The sequence below is a fragment of the Acinonyx jubatus genome, chromosome B2 (assembly GCF_027475565.1).
Source record: "Acinonyx jubatus isolate Ajub_Pintada_27869175 chromosome B2, VMU_Ajub_asm_v1.0, whole genome shotgun sequence".
Taxonomy (NCBI): domain Eukaryota; kingdom Metazoa; phylum Chordata; class Mammalia; order Carnivora; family Felidae; genus Acinonyx; species Acinonyx jubatus.
Window position 1 is genome coordinate 110,476,352 of NC_069385.1, and position 6,133 is coordinate 110,482,484.

The following is a 6,133-nucleotide window of genomic DNA, read 5'->3' on the forward strand; positions in this document are numbered from 1 at the left end:
TGGGGCACCTGCTCCATTTCTGATTTTCCAAGTTGCCACGACCGAGTCACCTCTTCCCCTCGACCCTCTTGCTTGCCACTGCACACAGTAAGTGCTCCACAATGTTTGTGGAGTGGAGACCAGGACTCCCTGAGTCACCTGCCTTCTAGTCACCATCATTTGTCCCTCCTTTGCTGTCAGTGAGAATTCTAGGTAACTTCCACCTACCTTGAACAAATGCCAGAGGGTCGCTATTCTACCCACTCCACTCTTACTGTCTGAGGAAAACCCACCGTCTCGCCCCCATTTGCCCGGCAGCCCAGGTCAGGTGCCATCGGAATCAGTTCTGAGTGGGAGAGAAAACATTATTTACCTGTGTCCAGTACCACCAGTGAGCCCAATGGCCCTCAGGTCCCAGCTCTAGAGGCTCCAGCTGGGCAGAGGATGGGCACAGGATGACCGGTGAGGTCAGCAGAGCTACTGAGATTCTGGGCCCAGGCTGCATGGTTCTGGTCAGGGTGGGGAGAAGGTGCTGGGAGGCCCTGGACTGAGGGACAGCCTGGCAAAGGCCCAGAAAGGAGATTTGGGACAAGGATCGAGGGAAGGAAGGCCTCCACGAGACCCAGGCCTGGATGGCCCCCTCAAGGCACAGGACGCTTGGTCTCACAGCCCAACATCCCATGGCCCTGTCTACATGTGCACTTTCTGTGCTGGGAGCTCTAGATTTCTAGCTCAGGCAGGCATGCCCCGAGCTCAGACTCCTGAGGGACCTGCCCAGACCACTGCATCGGCAGCCACAAGGTTTGGAGTCACAGGGTTCCTTCCTGCTGTGATCCTGGCAAGGTGGGACTGGCAATGGGTAAAGAAGGTATGCGTTCCCACGGACAATCCAGTAAGGCAGTGCAAAAAGCCAGAAGCTTTAAGTTGAAGTTTCTTTTTGCTTCTTTGAGATGATCCATCCATAGTAGGTCCCAAATTGATCTCAGATGGGTGGCCAAACTTCCAGAAGACTGTGTAGGCTAGGGTTCCAAGCCCCAGAAGTCTCCCTTTTTGGAGAGAGATGGTGCCAGCCATTTTTTCCTCCTCTACACCCCGGGGGAATTCTCCCTCCCGTTTCTTATTTGTCTCTATGAGCACCTTAAAAGGGCATGGTGGGGGGTGGGGGGTAATGTATGACTGGACTGTTCCAGGGTTGTGTGTGGGTGGGAAATGCCAGATTCTGAACCTAGACCCTCCCCGCTTAAAGGGAAGGCAGGAGAAGAGAACATAGCCTTGTCACCGGAGGGGAGAGGGGCGGCCCAGGCCTGAGTTTGTAAAGGAGTGAGGGGGGAGTTGACAGGCCCTCCGCATCCCCTCCTTTCTCCCTTCCCCACGGCAGAGCCCCAAGCCGTACTGGCTACACCAGGAGTTGGGAGCCCCATATTTTATTCGCTGTGGAACATCAGACAAGTTGCTTCTTCTCTCTGGGCTTCATTTTCCCAGCCCATGAGATGGAGGTTAAAACTCAAGCATTTCCAACATGCTGTCCACTGTGCAGGCTGGCGGTGCTGGGAATCTAATGATAAAAGTCACCGTTGGTCAGCGCTACCATGTGCCAGGCACCGTGGTACAGATTTTACATACACTCTCCCGTTCGACTCCCAAAAGGATCGTCTAAGGTGGATATTATTGACCCACTTTACACATAAGCAAACTGAGGTTCCAAGAGCTTAATTGAGTTCCCCAGAGTCCCGTCACTGCTGGCCAGTTCCAAAGCCTTTTCCACTCTGACCCATGGTCTGCCCTGGGCAGGCCCTGAGTTCCTTGCCCTGGGATCCAGAGTTCTGGAACCAAGTCCAAGGAAACCATTTCAGCCAATGGAATCCTGTCAAAAGTGGCATCTGCCTGGCCTTGGTCTAGGGAAGCTGGGAGAGTTCTAAGATCATGAAGGGACATGGCGTGGAGCTCCTTGGGTAGAAGAAATTAGTATTTTGCACAGTTTAGGCTAGTAGGAAAGTAAAGACGCTGTGCTCAGGATAGGTGTGGAGGGGCCTGGATTTCAGCGGGAGAGACAAGCAAACCACCAAGACGGTGGGGTGGTGTAGTGAAGGGTTAGGATGTAGGAAAGGCGGGTGCAGCCATTGCCAGACCCGGCCGGCGGAGCAGGGAAGTCTTCTTGAGGAAATGACCCCTCCTTCCCCTCACGTCTCACACCTCTCCTCTGAAACAGACACCCTGCTCCCACTCTCCTCTCCCTGATGTGATACCTTACCTGTCTCTCCTACCCTGACAATATGAGGATCAGAGAGCAGACCCCAGCCTTCACGGCTTCGGCACTCTAGTGCCCAGCCTGGGACCTGCCGGACAGAGTAGGGGGGCTCAGCAAACACTTAGGGTATTACTGCATCGAAGGAAGCCCCCCACCCCCACCTCCTCCGGGCTTTCTTCCCCCTAAGGAAGAGGTGTGTTTGGAGTAGGGGCCCAGCAGGATATGCACATTCCTGGCAAGAAGGGACCTACCTGCCGGCAGCCAGAAAGGAAGTTTCTGGCCAAAGGCGGAGGAAAGGGGGCGGGGGTGTTGGTGTGTAGGTGTGAGAAGGGCACCCCCACAAAGGGACAGGGGCTGTCACAAGCTGAGCCCAACCTGCCCCTACCCCTGGCATACCCCAGCACTGGTGTCAGACCTTTCTCTCCCCAGGACTCAGTGGTTCCCCAATTCTATAAGTCCTGGGAAACCTGCCCAGGATTGGAAGAAGGATAGAAAACCCCACCCAGAGACCCAACGGCTTAGTGCCAAAGGAGAAGGTTCCTGTGGTCTCCCCTAACTTAGTGCTAAGGCTGGGACCAGGGTAAGGTAGTGGCCGGAGGGTCTGGGAGGAGATTCAGATCCTATTGGGGTCCTGAGTATGTCTGGGGGACAGGGCACCCACAGAATCGCTTCCTCCCCATGCTACCTTGCCCTGTTGACAAGAGTGGCTAACACCCCATAGGGAATCCGCCCCCCCCCCCCCCCGCCAGGGCACATCCCTGCTTTTGAGAGGCTCAGATCTAAGGTAGCCAGAGCAAGCAAGCTGTCCAGGTGCCTACAACAGTCTCGGGACCCTCCCTCCAGCCTGCCAGGTGACAAAGAGCCCCAGAACCCCCGGCAAGACAAAGTTTCTTAAGTTTAAAACAAAACAAAGCCAGCCTGCAGACCTCCCCCATCCCCAAAGCAATTTTCTGCGGGGGTAGCATGCGAGGCTTGTCTGGGATAGGGGCTGTCTGAAGCCAGTGTCTCTCTCTGGGGGGCATTGGAGACACTGCCATCCCTGCCTTCCGGCCCCTGCGACCACCCGCTAGCTCACCAGGAGACTCAGGGGCTTGAAATGCTCAGCATGGAAGCGTTCAGTCCCAGTTCTCTGCTGAAAGTGAGTTTCTGGGTTCAAGCCTGGGTTACCCACTCCATTTGCCCGGCGGGACTGGTCAAACCCTCTAGCAGCTACACGCCATATAGATGGCCGGCTGCCCCTTCTTCCTGCGTGGGAGATGGCGCACCCTGGCCAGTCTCTGGCTCCAACCCCAAGCTGCCCCTCAAGCTTCACTCCTGGGGCCTTAATCCCAGACCCAACACAGCTCACCCTGGGACAATCCAGGTGGTGCTTTAAACCGGGGGGATAAAGATGTTGAATGAAGTTCAAGTAAAAACCCGCATTGGCCAAAACGCTCCTGGGCTTTCTCAGGAACCCCCCCCCCCCACACTGCGTGACAGCTTCATACTCCGGTTTGCTCTTTCAGGTCCCCACCTGAACCCCTGCTCCAGCCTCCGCGGCCAATCCGCAGGGAGATCCGGTGCTAGGGTGCGAGGCACGCGGTGATCTCCAGACGCCTTAAACCCCAGGCGCCCAGTGAGGGAGGAAATCCACCAGGCGAGGGTTGGCAAGAGAAGCGGGGGTGCAAAAGGGATGAGCCGGTCGCTCTGCAGGCTCAGGGGGGCCGCATGCCCATATCATCTTCCCCCAACCTAGATAGTCTGGGTGAGACGCGGACGTGTTCACGAGGTGTCCCAATTGTAGAGAAGGAATCCGCAGCTGTTAGGGCCTCTGTCTCAGAATCCGCGTCCCGCGAAATCACACCGTTCTTTGCCGGGGAGGCCGGGACCCCGGGTCGCTCAGGGAGCCCCGCATTCTAGCGCCACAGGCTTTGCCCGGGCTCAGCTCCAAGTTAGTTTGTTTGGCGTTGATGGGGAGCGCGAGGCCAGAGCGCCACGGGGTGACCGCCGGTCAAAGAGAAGCGTCCGTGGGGGGGGGGGGGGTCGTCCCGCTTGGGCTTGGTCACTTGGGAACCCTCTTCCCTGGAAAGAACCCTGCTACCATCCTCCCTTTCTCCCCACCATGGTGAGGTGGAGGGGGGGTGGGGGTGGTTCTCCCTAAATGCGGTGAATAAAGGTATCTGCCGGGTCCGTCCCCCGCCCTCCAGCACAGGCGCACAAAATCACGGGGGCCGTTTCCAGACGTTCTCAAGTCCCCAAGAAGTTTTCCGCTCAATCTCTGAGCTGACCGAGCGATGGAGGAAAGGGGTTGACTGGCCCCGGAGCCTCCAAGGTGCGACCCCAAGAAAAACAAGTCTGCCTCTCACTCGAGGCGACGCGGCGGGTGCCACCGAGGTCCCCCCCCCCCCATCTGCCTCCGGCGCGTCTCGGGGAGTGCTGGACAGACTGGGGTTGGGGGAGCTGGCGCTACCACTTCCCTCCCCAGCTCTGGAAAGTCCGGGCCGGGAAGTACTCTTTGTTTGACTCGGGCGGGGGACCGGGGGGGGGGGTCGCGCCCCCTTACACCCCACTCCCAGCGGCTAGGCCGGGAGGGGGCGGGGCCCAGATTCTGGGGGGGAAGGGCGGGCCTCAGTAGCCTTTCCAGCCAGCACCCCCGCCCCAGCCGACCTCCGGCTGCCCCCACCTCCCGCCGCCGCGCAGCAGCCCCCACCTGTTCCCAAGGCGGCTCTGGGCCGCGGGGGCCCGGGCCGGGGGCGGGGTGTGGTGGCGGCGCGGGGTCAGGGCGCCGCAGCCGGCCCCGGCTGGAACAAAGTGCGCCGGCCTGGGCCCGGCTCCTCCCGGCGCCCGGCGCGTCTCCGGCGGGCAGTTTGCAAACACAAAGTGAGCCAGTGAGCGGGGAGAGAGTGCGCGAGCTAGGGAGTTGGTCTGGTCGCCGGCCCAGCCCCCACCCGCGTCCCCGGGCTCGGCCCGCCACCTACCTGTCCGGCCCGGCCGCTCCGTGCGGGCTCCGGCCCGTCAGCCCGCGCGGGGCATGGGGCTCGCTCGGGTCGCAGCCCGGGCCCGCCGCCGCCCGCTGGGGCTGCCCCTCCGCGCCGCCCGGCGCCGCGCAGCTCCCGGGCGTCCTCCCTCCGCGCCGCGCCGGCCGCCGCGCGCCTTAGCCCCGCCGGGGCATCGCACTTTGTGGGCAGCTCGGCTCGCTCCGGCGGTGCTCCTCCTTCCCGGTCCTCCCGCGACGCTCGTTCGCTCGCTCCGGCTCCGGGGCTCCGGGACCCCGGCGTCCCCGCCCCCGGCCCAGCCCTGGTTCCGGCCCGGGCTCCTCCCCGCCGCGCCGCCGCCGCCTGCGCCGCGCCCTCCTCGCGGGCTGGGGGCTCCGTCCCGGGCGCCGGCCGCGCTGTCCGGTCCGCAGGGGCGGCCGGCTCTGGACTCCGAGGGGCTGCGACTGAGCCCGGGCTGCGAGTGGCTGCGAGCGGGCGGCGCGCGGGCGGGGCGGGAGGGGGCGGGGGACGCGGGGTGGAGGGGGAAGGAGGGAGCGCGCGGAGAGCCGAGGAGGAGGGAGCGAGCGAGCGGCGGAGGGAGGGGAGACCAACTTCTAGCGCTACCATAATTCGCCTAAAGCAGGTGCAGCCGCTTTCACCCGGCCAGGCCGCCCGGCGGGCGAGAGAACACCACGTGGAGCGAACTTTAGGGGAAGGAAAGTGGGGACTTGGGGAGAAGACACGGGACTGCGGACCTGAGAAAGCCGGGAGGTGGAGAGACCCTAGGGATCCTCTCTGCCCTCGCGAATCCTGTGGCGCGCTTGGCAAACCCCAGCTTTTCCCTGGAGTCTGGAGGTACGGCCGAGCCCTGCTCCCACACGGTTCATTGGTTCCCAGCGGGCTGCGCTCGGCGCGGGGAGTGGCCGGGGGCTCGGAGCCCGGGGCCGGTATC

At 61.9% G+C, this 6,133-nt stretch overlaps 1 protein-coding gene across 8 annotated transcripts in view; it reads right to left on the bottom strand.

Annotated features, from left to right (window-relative positions):
- FOXP4 (forkhead box P4) overlaps positions 1-5,443 on the bottom strand; it is a 50,820-nt gene extending 45,377 nt beyond the window's left edge. For 2 of the 8 annotated variants that reach the window (XM_053222831.1, XM_053222829.1), the window contains exon 1: positions 5,185-5,340. The gene's annotated coding sequence lies outside the window, so the exon portion shown is untranslated. Of the gene's footprint in view, positions 1-5,184 lie in introns of all 8 variants that reach the window. The other 6 variants (XM_053222827.1, XM_053222828.1, XM_053222826.1 and 3 more) reach the window with 6 other exon arrangements.
- Between the last annotated feature and the right edge of the window lie 690 nt (positions 5,444-6,133).